This window comes from Polypterus senegalus, chromosome 1 (assembly GCF_016835505.1).
Source record: "Polypterus senegalus isolate Bchr_013 chromosome 1, ASM1683550v1, whole genome shotgun sequence".
Lineage (NCBI taxonomy): Eukaryota > Metazoa > Chordata > Cladistia > Polypteriformes > Polypteridae > Polypterus > Polypterus senegalus.
Genome location: NC_053154.1, coordinates 98,808,361 through 98,824,136, shown reverse-complemented (window position 1 = coordinate 98,824,136; position 15,776 = coordinate 98,808,361).

The window sequence follows — 15,776 nt, the reverse complement described above, 5'->3', positions numbered from 1 at the left end:
GGTCTCTGGTGATTGTAATTACCCACGGCTTCAGGGGTTGTCGCTGTATTTTTTACCTGTTCTTTTCCCTTCCACTGCATACCGGATAATTGACAACTGTAACATCTCTGATGTCACTTCCATTGTCTCTCAGCCTGGACATACCTCTTCGTGCTGGAAGTTTAGGCATTTTGAGATCATTTCACTGTGGAACTACTGTGTAAAAAGACATTCTTTGCAATTGTTTGTTTTTCTATTTTTCAATCATATGTGGTCACCTAGTGCTGCCCCAACTCTTTATCATAACCTGTCTAATCTCTTGCTATGTGTTTCTGAATGTGATGCAATGATTCTATCTAAGATATTTATATCCTAACTGAATTACAGCAAGAACTGAGTACTAATCCAGGAACAGAAACAACCTGTACAAAATTAGATAACTTTGGTAAGCAAGCATGAAGAAGTAAAATAAGCATTACTGCTCAGGCGAACTCTAGAATTGGTCAAGAACAGTTTCATTGTAAGGGTTTCTTTTGACCCAGCAATACAGTACTGAGTACATAGATGATGATCAAAATAACTATGATCAAACGTTCAATAGCCAGCATCTGTATTGTCCACTGCACGGCATATACAGGTACTGTATATGTAGACAAAATAAAATGAAATCTATAGATTTGTCCAAACTATTAAAATTAGATAATGCAGTTCAGTGCTGTGTCAGTATCAGTTGGGAAGCACTTCTAAAGTGAATGCCAGTTCTTTGCAGGGAACACTTGTCTGTCTAGTACACTATGTGTTATATACTCTTGGGTCTAAACTTGTTCAGAATAGGGATGCATGTCTAAACAAAAAGACAATATTAAGGACATTCTCAAAGCTGTTTTATTATTTGCTTTAATGCGGTCTTTTGTTTGAATTTGCTCTTTGCAGAAGAGGACGTTTGGTGTGATGCTGCCTTGAAAATACACCTAGTGTAATCACACTCCTCACTCTTCAAACAAAATTTTATCTATTTAACATTCTGTTATTTAAATAACTTCAGAGAATGCATTCCAATGTAATGTAAATTGTGTGGTTATCTTTTCATTTGTTCGGGTTTTGAGGTGTATGATTACAAATGTAATAGCTGTTGGTTGAGCCCTCTTTATGCCATTATAAGTTCAGGTGGAGAGGAAGCCAGTCCTTAAAGTGTCAAAAAAGCCATTGTTATCATTCAGCCAGGGCTTAAGTTTATTTTTTGCTCTTTTTTATCTTTTATTTGTTTTTCAAATATTATTGTAAGAATTATGTTGTTAATTCTGTTATTTAGTTATGCAATTTTCTTTTTTTTTCCTTTACATTTTTGCAATTTTTAGCTCATTTTTCCTTGCCTTTCTATGATGCAATTTCGGTATTTCTTTAAAATAAATACAGGTAAAATTCTGTTACAACAAATATTTTTACAATGAAATTTTCATTACAACGAAGTATTTTTATGGTCCCGACAGTTTCCCCATATGACATGAGTCTATAGAATTCTCGTTACTACGAAGTACATACAGCAGATACTACAACAAAGTGACCTTGAAATGCTTGAATGAATCATCCACAGAGCAGTTAGTTCTGTTGTGGCAGCTCAGTTGTGCACAACGATCCCCAAACAGAAACGTAAAAAAAATTTCTTTCTTCTGACTTTCCTCATACTGTTTTTTTGCTGTTTTTGTTTTCATTGATTTTCAGTGATAACTTTTGCTTATTGCTTGTAAACATTTGAAAAACATCCATTGGAATTTAACTCATTGTCACCCTCCTATAGAAACGGCAAACATGAAAAAACTATAACAATTCATATTAGAAAAAATAGCTTTACATTTTTGCAGCTCTCGATTGCGGCAAAAAGAAAAAAGATGTGGCCAGTGAATGTGGAATTTCGCCATCGACACTGTCAACTTGAAAGACCGAGCAAAAAAAGAAGAAAACTCTCAGGTTGCAAATGTATGTGAACTTCTGCTTATGAAGATGCCAGAAAAGCAGTTTTTATGTGGTTCAGTGACGCTTGTTCAAGAAACATTCCTATTAATGCGGCATTCATTCAAGAAAATGTGAGGTTTCTAAACTCTCTTGGGACCTTCCCCAATTGGACAACACGCCGAAGAGCGTCCTGAAGTGCGATCACCGCATCTATGGAAGAACAGCAGGCTCACAGCTCAGATTTGGCTCAGCACTGAAGCAAACAGAAAAGATCTTGGTTGATGTAAGGAACATTATAAGTGCGCAGGTCACAGTATTACTTGGCCACTAACCTGGGCATGACCCTGCCTGACTGCTGTGTCTGTGTATAGGAGAGTGGCAGATCCCAATACAAAAAATAACCACACTGTTCCTGTTTCAAGTTGAATAAATCTGGTTTTGCTAAAGTACTAAAACTCAGCTTTGTGTTTTGGGGTGCAAGACAGGGACTTATAGTGCTCCCACGATCTTTTAGGATTCGCTTCTCTGGTGCTTCACTGCAGCGCTGTGGGCCTGCTATTGCCCGGCCCTGGCAGCCCTGGCAAATAATCTTCCACAGATGCAGCAATCTTGCTTTGGGACGCACCTCAGTGTGACGTTCCCGTTGGGTAGTGTGGGATCCCAAAAGACATCAGAAACCTCACAATATGAAGAAGGATGATTTGGTTTCTGATTGATAACTGTGCTGCCCACAACATGCTTCTGCATTTAGATAATGTTTGCGTTGAATTCCTCTAACCCAATTGCACAGCAGTCCTTCAGCCATTGGGTTTGGGCATCATTCGCACCCTGAAAGTGTATTATTGTGAGGAAATGCTGAGAAAAATTCTCATCAGCATAACTTGTAGACAGGAAAAGATTAAAATTAATGTGAAAGAAGCTATTGAAATGATTGCAAACACCTGAATGCAACTTAAAAAAGCACTATAGCAATAAATACAGAATCTCATAAAAAAAAATTTTCATTACAACAAAATATTTTTTAGGTCCCTGGCAGTTCGTTGTAATGGAATTTTACCTGTATTTCAATATAAGATGTCTGTTTATTTGTCCTTCAGACCAGAGTTTTACAGTTCCTCTCCCTCAATCTGGTCTTATTTTTAGCCCGTGTAGTTGAAAAGCCTGTATCTAGAGTTTGGGATTGGGCTGCATAGGGTGTGGCCTGGTTAGTGGATTCAGCTTTGCAGAAGTGGTTTTTGTTCACTTTGAGACCTGTACACAGTTGTAGAGGTTTGTTGTCACAATAGCCTTTACTTTAAATTAAAATGTGCCAAAAAGCAACCTTGTACATGAGGTTAACATATTTTGCAATGGGAAATAAAATTGATTGCTATAATTTGCATATGAATTAACGTTTATCTTCTTCTATATAGTCGTGTGCCATTATAAAAATATTGCAAATCTCCAACTAGACTGTACTTCTAGTATTTTACACATTTCAGTACAATACAGTGGTCATACACATCTTAATAAAACAAATACCTATTCCTATTTGATGCAGGTTGAAAGGCGCATTCAAGTATTTGAAGACTATGGTATGTCAGTAAATAGACTATACTCCAAAATTGTGGAGGAATAGCAATAATCAGACAGATTCATCCAAAATGAAAAACATTGATGTAAATGATGGTATTGCTACAGAACAATTAAAATGTGAACTAAAATCAACTGTTACATCCATTCGTTATTATTTACACTTTATACAGGCAGAGTTGTGATGGTTGAATCCAATCAGCCACAAAACAGGAACTAACCCTGGATGGAATGGCATGCTGTTATGCATACCTACAGTACACTCACTAATATTCGAATCGGACAGCTATTTTGCACTGCTTTAACACTAGAATTACCAAAGCCTTCAAAAAAACTCATAATCCTGGCCCACCTTAAATCCCTTCACACCTCTCCATCAGTGTTTTTTGTGTTGTAAAAACAAGCAAAGGCAGCAGCAGCCTGCTATCCCATCCCCCCAATAATGCAGAATGGGCTTAAAGTTTTCTCAGCTCAAGTCTATTTACCCGCGTGTGAATTGGCGTGAGTTGTAGAGGGTAAATAATATATTGTTATTTGGAATACATGCATTTCATGTGTGTTCCATGTCTACAACAATCTATGTAAACACATCATTAAAACAGAAACATTTCTCATGTTTTAGTAATAGTTGAAAAAATGTAGACATAAAGTGTATAATGTGTGAAGCCAAATATCAAATAAACACTTTCACAAAAGGTACAAGTATAACAAAACAAGTGTGCTTTTATTCAAGAATATAACTGCAGAAAAAGAACCTGCGTTAGGGTATGACATTGACACACCCTTAATACGACCGCTTTGGTGGTGCAGCGGTGAGAACTGCTGCCTCATAATTAAGATGTTTGTGGTTCGATCCTGGATGCCTCCATTTTGAGTAGTGAGCTGCTCTTATTGTTACTATTATAAAATAAAAACATATATTTGATTTGAGTCTGTTACAGCTGGTGTAAATTTATGGTACTTGTAAAGGTTAGCGTTTTGTTTTTTTTTATTCAGTTTTATTCTCTCAGTCGCGTTCACGCTCCCACTGATCTAACACTGCAGTTTTCAAATAAAGACATGCTATAGCAGAGGTGAACTCATGAGGACAAGGGTTCTACATTGGAGAAAGAGAACAGAAGCCCTCCCCAAAAGAAATGACCACTCACATATAAGAACTACGCAGCTGCACCAGGCGTAAAGGCGAAAGATGGCACCGTTAGGATGCAGTAACTGGTCGGGCGTCATCCTCCCAGTCAGTCTGCCCCACACCTGTCCTTCAATGAAACAGCATGGCTTACAGAGCTCGTCAAGGTATCGTGCTAAGTCCTGTTTGTGATTATGTTTTGTGATAGTCTTTATGTAAAAAACATTTATATGTTACTTATTGTAAAAGATGCAACAGTAAGCAGCATAAAGGTTTGGGGTTTTCCGGCCCCGTATATTGTAGACAATCCACAATTTGAAAAAAAAAACTCTGGTCAGATACAAACATAAACAGGTTCATATGCACAACGCCATACTAGGCGTCGGCGGCCATTTTATAAGGGAGGAGCTGGAAGTGGAGGAATGCTGGGAAGGAGGCGTGAGGGATGATGAGACTGCAGACGTCAGGGAAGATGGTGGAGGAAGGGCGGAAGTGGACGTAGTGCGGGCAAGTTCCTATGGCGGAGCGTCTTTTGTCCTGGAAAACAAAGGAGAAAGGTTAGTACCCCGCCACTCCCTGCCGGTGAACGTCTTTCGATGTGGCTTATTTCCGCGGCCTCCTACTCGCGCATGCGTGACACGACCCCCTTAGCCCGAGACCGTCAGGACGGGCGGACCGAACCGAGAGGTCGTGAATACGAGAGAGGGCATCGGCGTTGACCTGAAGGCCGCGGCAGCGATAAGTGACCATGAAGTTATAGGGCTGTAAATCCAGAAACCACCTGGTGACTCGCGGATTCGACTCTTTATGGAGGGACATCCACTGAAGTGCAGCATGATCAGTCACTAGAGTGAATTCGTGACACAACAGGTAGTACCAGAGATAAGTCACGACCCACTTAATGGCCAGGGCTTCCTTCTCCACCGCCGCGTACCAGGTCTCCCGGTCCAGCAGTTTCCGGCTCAGGTACATCACGGGGTGTTCGACACCATCGATGCTTTGGCTCAACACGCCGCCCAGGCCTGTGTTTGAAGCATCGGTCTGGAGGATAAAAGGTAACTCAAAATCAGGGGTCCTTAGTACAGGTGCCGACGTTAGGGCCTTTTTCAAGTCATTGAATGCGTGTTCCGCCTTGTCGTTCCATACCACTTGTAGGGGTGTACCCTTCTTTGTTAAGTTAGTCAAGGGTGCTGCCCTTTCGGAGAAACGGGGTATGAACTGGCGGTAGTACCCTGCCATCCCCAAGAAAGCCTGCACCTGTCTCTTGGTACTCAGGCAGGGCAATTCCAGGATGTCTTTAACTTTGGAACATTGGGGTCTCACCTGTACTCGTCCCACAAGGTAGCCTAAATACTTGGCCTCCTTTAAGCCAAAAAAACATTTACGGGGGTTAATGCGGAGGCTGGCTTTAGCCAGAGTCGCGAGGATAGCAGAGACCTGCAGTAGATGCTCCTCCCAGGTGCCGGAATAGATGACAACGTCATCCAGGTAGGCGGCACTATAGGACTGGTGGGGCTTCAACACTCTATCCACCAGACGTTGAAAGGTCTCTGGGGCCCCGTGCAGCCCAAATGGGAGGACCTTGTACTGCCAATGTTCACTAGGGGTGCTAAACGCCGTTTTCTCTTTCTCTGCAGATGCCGTTAAAGGAATTTGCCAATACCCTTTTGTCATGTCAAGGGTAGTCAAGTATCGGGCCGCACCCAGCCGCTCGAGTAGGGTGTCAATGCGGGGCATCGGGTAGGCGTCAAACTTGGAGACCTGGTTTAGACGTCTAAAGTCATTGCAAAATCTCCAGGAGCTGTCCGGCTTGGAAACGAGGACGATAAGACTGGACCAAGGGCTATGGCTTTCCTCAACGATGTCCATATCCAACATCCGTTGCACCTCTAGTTCCACTTCGGCGCGTTTCGCCTCCGGGAGTCTATAGGGCCTCTCCCGGATGATCACTCCGTGGTCCGTGACTATATCATGCGCAATCAGGGAGGTCCGGCCCGGTGACTCGCTCACTACTTCGGGGATGGCGTGAATAGCCTGGGTTATCTCTCGCCGCTGTAAGTGTGTCAGCTCGTCCCCGAAGTTAAGGGCAGATGTGCAGGCGAATAGGGAGAGGGATCTACAGGTGTCGGGAGACTCTTCCCTGTCCTTCCAAGGCTTTAGCAAGTTGATGTGATAGATCCTCTCGCTCGGTCGACGATTAGGTTGATTAACTAAATAGTCGACGAGCCCCTTTCTTTCCTTAACCTCGTATGGCCCCTGCCAATGAGCTAGCAGCTTGGAGTGGGAGGTAGGAACGAGCACCATCACTCAATCCCCCGGGCGGAACTCTCGGAGGACGGAGTTGCGGTTGTAACACCGGGCCTGCGCTGCCTGCCCACGAGTCACGTGGTCTTTTAGGATAGGCCTGATTTTAGTGAGCCTGTCGCGCAGTTGTGCGACATACTCCAAAATATTGGAGGAGGGAAGGACCTCAGCCTCCCAACCCTCTTTTAATATGTCTAAAAGTCCCCGGGGTTGTCGCCCATACAATAATTTAATGGGGGAGAAGCCCGTAGAGGCCTGGGGTACCTCCCGGTAGGCAAAAAGCACGAGCGGTAGGAGCTGGTCCCAATTCCTGCCACCGGCGCTGACTACCTTGTGGAGCATCTGTTTAAGCATCTGGTTAAAGCGTTCTACCAGCCCGTCTGTTTGAGGGTGGTAGACAGACGTCTTCAGATGCTTTATTTGCAGTAATCTGGCAACCACCGTGAACGTATCTGAGGTGAAGGGAGTACCCTGGTCCGTGAGGACTTCTCTGGGGATACACACTCTTGAAAATAGGTTGACTAATTACCATGCGATATTTTTTGTGTTAGCGGAGCACAGGGGAACCGCCTCTGGGTATCGGGTGGCATAATCTACCATGACCAATATGTACTTGTGGCCACGGTTTGAGGGTTCCAGGGGTCCTACTAGGTCGACCCCTATTCTGTCAAATGGAATATCTATTAGGGGGATAGGGATGAGAGGAGCGCAGTCCCTCCTAGGAATCTGGCGAATCTGAAACTCCGGGCAGAAATGGAATATCTATTAGGGGGATAGGGATGAGAGGAGCGCGGTCCCTCCTAGGAATCTGGCGAATCTGACACTCCGGGCAGGATTGACAGAAGCGCCGGACCTCCTCGTTGATCCAGTAAAAGCGGAGCTTGATTCTCTCCAATGTCTTCTCGGCCCCGAGGTGGGCACCTAGGAGGTGAGCGTGTGCTAGTTCACATACCTCCTGCCGGAAGGTACGCGGCACTAGCAGCAATTTCCGCACCTTACCCTCGTGGGTTGCTACCCGATACAACAGATCATTCTACAGCACAAAGAAGGGCTTGCGTGGCATGGAACTGTCAGCTTGTAAGCTGCCTGGAAGAAAAATCGCATTCCGGGCAAACCGCAGGGAATCATCATTCCACTGCTCCCTTTTAAGTGAGGCAGGCGTGGACCGAAATTGATGGTCCAAATTGCTCAGTGGGTCTTGTGAGAGGTTTTGCGGAAGTGTTCCTAGGCTTGTCCCTTCCCTGGCGGATACTTCCGGGTCAGAGTCAGTCGCCCGAGAAACGTCCCCCGACGTGCCTGCGCCATTTTGGCCTGCCCCTGAGCATGGCGTGGAGACCACGGGAAGGGTGCCTCGTCCCCTCATAGCTAGACCTAGGGAGCCCCCAGGAGCGGTGTTCGTCTTACCGCAATTTGTTTGCGACCAGTCTTGTCCCAAGATTACTGGATAGGGGGTTTCGGGCAATACCGCGACCGTCAAATTGGATACCTGCCCCTTCCATGTGATGTAACACCGGGCGGAATGGTAAGACTTGGTCTTCCTATGCACACATGTGACTTGTAAATGCTGCGTAAGCCACTGTCGCGGTAATACGTAACGGCGGGCAACAATGGTAATGTTGCTGCCGGAGTCAAATAAAGCCACCACCGAGTGCCCATTCAACAACACCACTCCCGTGTTTGGACTTGCCAGCGGGTGCGACAGAGTACAGTACCTTTCTGTGGAGGCCCAGGTGCAGTCCATCGGCTCCAATGTGGTGTTGAGGGGACAGGTCGGCAGTAGGTGGCCAGTCTCCCCGCACTTGTAACAGCGCGGAGAGGCCGGCTTCTCTTTGGCTTTCGGCGGCGCTTCCGCAGCGCGTCGAGAGGGCTCGGGGTGGGCCACCCTCCCTGTCGGTTCCCACGCGCTTGCCTTTCCGACCCCCCGGCTTGGTAGACCACGAGCTGACGCTCCAGGACCTCCAGGAGTCCTGACATGTCTTTGCAGGGTTGGCGCCGGACCTGCTGGGCGAAGGAGCTAGGCATGGCATTAACCAGGCCCTCACAGGCCACCTGCTCCACGACCTTCCTGGCTTGGGGACCATCGGGCCGTAGCCACCGCCCCATTTTTCCCCAAAAGTCAAAGGCCTGCGCTCAGGTCGGCTTCTCGGGGTCAAATTGCCAGCTTCACCATTCAACCGCCTGCTGGCCCGGCGTAATGCCGTAGCATGCCAGGATCTCCTGTTTCAGGAGGTCATAACTAGCGGCCTCCTCCTCCGGGAGATCGTAATAAGCGCGCTGCGTGGGTCCCTTCAGGTAGGGCGCCAGAATGGACGCCCACTCGGACCGCTGCCACTCGTTCCGGGTGGCCGTCCGTTCAAAAATGCCCAGGTAAGACTCAATGTCGTCCGCCTCGGTCATAGGCACTAGAGGCGGGGGCATAAGATGAGGTGGATCGGGTCTTACCCTCCGGGCTTCTGCCAACTGGGCCTTCGTTTGCTCCAACTCCCTGTTGGTAGCGGCTTGAGCTTGCTGCAGGGCGAGGATCTGGGCGTTCATCCCCTGCAGTACTGTGTCAAGAGCCTGTCCTTCCGTCATTTCCCTCGGACTAGTATCCTGCCGACTACGCCACTGTAAAAGATGCAACAGTAAGGAGCATAAAGGTTTGGGGTTTTCCGGCCCCGTATATTGTAGACAATCCACAATTTGAAAAAAAAACTCTGGTCAGATACAAACATAAACAGGTTCATATGCGCGACGCCATGCTAGGCGTCGGTGGCCATTTTATAAGGGAGGAGCCGGAAGTGGAGGAATGCTGGGAAGGAGGCGTGAGGGATGATGGGACTGCTGACGTCAGGGAAGATGGCGGAGGAAGGGCGGAAGTGGACGTAGTGTGGGCAAGTTCCTATGGCGGAGCGTCTTTTGTCCTGGAAAACAAAGGAGAAAGGTTAGTACCCCGCCACTCCCTGCCGGCGAACGTCTTTCGATGTGGCTTAAGGTCCATCCGCAGCCTCCTACTAACGCATGCGTGAAGCCAGATTGAATGGTATTTAACTTGATTTATTTACTTATCTTCCTACAGCGTAAAGCCATAAGTAGACTGCAGAGCTTCCTCTGTTTGATCGACTCGGGCATGCTGACAAAGTGCATGTGTACTGAAATGACTTTATGTGCAGGTGGAAGCTTCTGTCGCACCCTACGAAACTGTGTTTGATCTTATTCAGGAAAAGATAACAGTCACCCAACTGGAGAAAGAATTTCCAAAACTAGCTTATGAACCGTTTCTGGACAAAGGCAGAACCGTAACAACAATACTTCATAGAGATTCTAACTAAGTCTACACTACTATATTTGATATTTTTAAATTAAAGTAATAGTGCACACTACAGTTTTAATATTGTCACAAAAATGTCTTCGTTCTTATTAAAGCAACAAAAAATGCATATGATGTAGCTGTTTGCCTACAAATGTGCTGTGCGCACATCAGCAATTACAGAAAGAGTGTCCTTCTTGAAGGAATGGTTACACAGCCATCAACAGGATTTATCACAACACTGTTGCAACTGGTAAATTATTTGCTTTTTGCATTTGCTGTCTGACAAGTTTTATATTGAGTTCTAGAAATGTGTAAATGTTTCTTTAAGGGAATAGTGAGAGCCCATACTAGGACAAGGAAGGTAATTAAAATAAAAACACAAAACTAAAATTTTAGGTAACACAACCAGAAATCAAACTCAGAATTTGCTCCTAAATAATTGATTTTGTAAACTTGGGCACTCATTTTTTTTCTGGGTCCTTACTTTGAGACATTTTAAAGTTGGGATGTTTGCTTAAAATGTGGAGCTAGCTAACATATGGAAACAAAGAGTTTTACATTATAGATCAATATGTGGATTAAAAAAAGTGCTGCACAATCTAAACTGACTTAAAATAATGTGACAGTTTTTTGATCTTTTCTTAAATGGTCAAATTACTTTATGACCATTTAATATTTTTGGTGTTCATGTATCAAGTGCTGTCTATTGCCTTGATTTTGCAGAGAAAGTGTGATGTGAGCAGGATGATGTACTGTACATACAGTATTGCTATTGCTAAAAGAAAGGTACATCATAAAGATTCTTTGACTGTGTTTGTTAGGCCTATATTATGAGCAGACTGTACACCATTATTCTATCATTCTTGCAACTCACTATAAATCTCCAGTACATAATAAATGACTGTTTTAGTACAAAATACATGCAGAGTCAAAACATCATCAATAATGAGCATCCCTCTACCAAAGAATGTGTTGATGTAGTACCTTCCATAGTATGCATTTATTTGAAGCATAGTTGTTCAGTAAGTCTGCAACACACTCTGTTTTATGTGATCTGGTCAATTTTTTACATCTTTGTGAAAGAGTGAAACAATTGCACAAGTGTAAGTGTTTATCCCTTACCCTGTAAATGTTTATGTTGTGTCTGCACTTACTCATCCTCTTCTGTGACACTGGACATTAGTACATTTTTCAAATGGCTACATGTGAAAAAGAATTGCAACTTTCTTTGTTAGTCATTGTGGTGTTAAACTGACTTGCTTACATCTTTACTTCAGAGAACTTTGGTTGGGTGTACAATACAGTGGCGTGAAAAACTATTTGCCCCCCTCCTGATTTCTTATTCTTTTGCATGTTTGTCACACAAAATGTTTCTGATCATCAAACACATTTAACCATTAGTCAAATATAACACAAGTAAACACAAAATGCAGTTTTTAAATGATGGTTTTTATTATTTAGGGAAAAAAATCCAAACCTACATGGCCCTGTGTGAAAAGTAATTGCCCCTTGTTCAAAAATAACCTAACTGTGGTGTATCACACCTGAGTTCAATTTCCGTAGCCACCCCCAGGCCTGATTACTGCCACACCTGTTTCAATCAAGAAATCACTTACATAGGAGCTGCCTGACACAGAGAAGTAGACCAAAAGCACCTCAAAAGCTAGACATGATGCCAAGATCCAAAGAAATTCAGGAACAAATGAGAACAGAAGTAATTGAGATCTATCAGTCTGGTAAAGGTTATAAAGCTATTTCTAAAGCTTTGGGACTCCAGCGAACCACAGTGAGAGCCATTATCCACAAATGGCAAAAACATGGAACAGTGGTGAACCTTCCCAGGAGTGGCCAGCCGACCAAAATTACCCCAAGAGCGCAGAGACGACTCATCCGAGAGGTCACAAAAGATCCCAGGACAACGTCTAAAGAACTGCAGGCCTCACTTGCCTCAATTAAGGTCAGTGTTCACGACTCCACCATAAGAAAGAGACTGGGCAAAAACGGCCTGGATGTCAGCAAAAAGAACATTAGGGCTCGTCTCAATTTTGCTAAGAAACATCTCAATGATTGCCAAGACTTTTGGGAAAATACCTTGTGGACTGATGAGACAAAAGTTGAACTTTTTGGAAGGCAAATGTCCCGTTACATCTGGCGTAAAAGGAACACAGCATTTCAGAAAAAGAACATCATACCAACAGTAAAATATGGGGTGGTAGTGTGATGGTCTGGGGTTGTGTTGCTGCTTCAGGACCTGGAAGGCTTGCTGTGATAGATGGAACCATGAATTCTACTGTCTACCAGAAAATCCTGAAAGAGAATGTCTGGCCATCTGTTCGTCAACTCAAGCTGAAGCGATCTTGGGTGCTGCAACAGGACAATGACCCAAAACACACCAGCAAATCCACCTCTGAATGGCTGAAGAAAAACAAACTGAAGACTGGAGTGGCCTAGTCAAAGTCCTGACCTGAATCCAATTGAGATGCTATGGCATGACCTTAAAAAGGCGGTTCATGCTAGAAAACCCTCACATAAAGCTGAATTACAACAATTCTGCAAAGATGAGTGGGCCAAAATTCCTCCAGAGCGCTGTAAAAGACTCATTGCAAGTTATCGCAAACGCTTGATTGCAGTTATTGCTGCTAAAGGAGGCCCAACCAGTTATTAGGTTCAGGGGGCAATTACTTTTTCACACAGGGCCATGTAGGTTTGGATTTTTTTTTCACCCTAAATAATAAAAACCATCATTTAAAAACTGCATTTTGTGTTTACTTGTGTTATATTTGACTAATGGTTAAATGTGTTTGATGATCAGAAACATTTTGTGTGACAAACATGCAAAAGAATAAGAAATCAGGAAGGGGGCAAATAGTTTTTCACGCCACTGTATATGGGAGTTAGGCAAATACTTGCTAAAAAGAGTAAAAGTAATCCTAGTTAATTTTTCATGACATACAGTAGAAAAAAAGAAGCCTTGTAACCACAGATCCACAATATATCTCACTCTTCACTCTGCATTGTTCATTCATGATCTGCATACTTTGTAGACAGTGTACCTATCTTCCAGGATGAACACTGCAATGTCAAGATGGCAGGTCTCCATATCATTCTGAGAATAACTAAAACTAGTGTAGTGCTTTTGCTTAAGCTATAGGACACCCACAGTCTGAAACAATTTGTCTACCAATAGCACAGAAGCCCTTTCAGTCTCAGTATTTTAAACCAAGTCTAAAGACTTTTAGCATAGCATTAAAAAACTATTACAGCTGCTTCAATTCAAATTACTGTATTATACCATTTTAAGCTAATTGTAATAACTGTTTCTCATGTGAAAAATAAGTACACCCCATAAAGAACATTTACTTTTTGGCCTAAGCGTGGGTGTCAGCAACAAGTGCAAATATGTTAAAGGTGCAACATGTCACTGCTGTTGTAGATGCTGTGAGCTCCAGCCACACCATGCCTGAAATAAAATAAATAAATAAAGATCTGATCTCTGGCGATGAAGGGGATCACCAGTCACTGGCAAGAGTGTGTGTATAACAAGAAAAGGAAAAAACACATCTACCTCTCTGATTTCAATCTGTAATTGGAGATGCCTTTTTATGCGGCATTATGCCAGAGCAGTTCTGACAATTGTCAGTGTCATCTTGGCATCACAGATGACTTGTATGTTAACAGAATGTAATTGCATAAATTTAACAAAAGCAAGTTAATTCCTACTAGGCGCCCTTATTGCGTGCCACATGGCTGTAGTGCCGTAACTGACTCTCCCTCACAATGCAGGTAATGCACCTCATTCAGGACTCCATGAGCAACTGCTCATTCAACACAAAGTCAAACAAACGGTACCCAAGGATTTTCCGGAGAGACACAGTACCAAAGGAGTCTAGTCTTCATCTCATCATCACTGGATAGTGTTCATGTCTCGTAACTATATTGCAGTACAGGAAGCACCAGGACTCTAAAGAAGGTGGACTAAAAACATTAAAGCAACAGATTCAATCCCATGTTCTGACACACATATCATGTTCTTGCTAAAGCCCTATAATATCACAGAGATGAAGTTATCTGCAGTAATTCTGGTTCTCCTGCAGAAACTGTAAAGTAGATAGTAAAGTAGAGTGTGGCCATCTGATTCATCCAAGCAGAACTAAGAATTAAAACAGGTCTCAAAGAGAAAGGGCAACATTTTGAACCTTTAGAAGCTTAGAAATTTGTATTTTTAGTGTACTACATCTTCCAAAAGTATCAGTTAATATATTAAAGCTGAGTGTTTATTTTTTTTTCCGGCTGCCACAGTAAATGCATTTATTGCATTAACGATGAAGAATTTTTCGAGGAGTGTTCGAAATATGCCATTTAATTCTGCCTTACAAATGAATGCAATGCCATTAAATGTTTTGATCAATTTATATGTTATCATTTATCACTGCCTTCTGATTTTCTTGCTCGTTTGGTTAATTACCCTCTTTCTCATATTAAATGCAACAGAAACAGTAACCTTCCATCTTGCCTAAGTGCCATGTGATGTCATGACATTAAACAGTATGCTCCATAACTGATATTGGATTTTCATGTTTATTTTGTTAAGTGCTTGAGCAAAGGCACTATACACCATTGATTGATTACTTAGCGTTGATTTTCCGTTGGGAATATAATTTAAAAAAAAAAGTAAAACAGAGTAACACTGATGGCCTGAGGCTGTGAGCCTGATGTGGAAGTGGTTTGCTTGTCTGTTTTTAATTGTCACTTAGTGGAATGGCAAAACAGAGCTCTGAAATCACAACTTTATTTTTTTTTTTCTGCTTATAGTATTTAATGTGTGACCTGACATAGTACCTACAGGAAAGTGGCTGATTTGTATATAAATCATGCAGTTGCCTTCTTTAGACTTTCAAATGTAAATTGTGCTGGTATATTTATGTGGCCAAGTAGGTTTTGTGCTTACTGTGCATTAAGTATTCCTTTAACTACATTCAAACAGATTGCTTAACAATAGAGCCCTTGTGCTCGATGATCCATGATATCATTAGTCAGTGATAAGCAGATTTCAGTGATGACTGGGGTGTAACAGGAATACTGCATTTGCAGGGATAAGGCATCTTTGCCAAGGTAGATGAGACAAATTAGTACTAGTGGTTGGAAGATGCTAGGTATTACACTAGAGGACTCAATGTTTAAGAAAGAAAAAAATATACATGCAGTATATATAAAACTGTAAAATACCTGAGACACTGTCATGATTTGGGTGTGCTTTCTACTCTGTTTTCCTCATAAGTCTTTCCATCACACTGATAGAATTTCTCTATAAAATTCCCTTAGGTGACTGAAGGGACAGTTGCAAAAACATTTTTTGCACACCTATATAATTTATCCTCGCAGAGCTATGCGTTCTTCATGCTTTTGGAGACTTTAAATCCATTTACTTATGTCAACATTAAACTGCAGTGCCTAGACTCTCTGAGACTGAAGGGGAAAATGCTAAAATTAATGTCATCAGCTTGATGCACGCTTTCTTCAGAAGCTGTTATTCTGATTAGGTGAATGCAT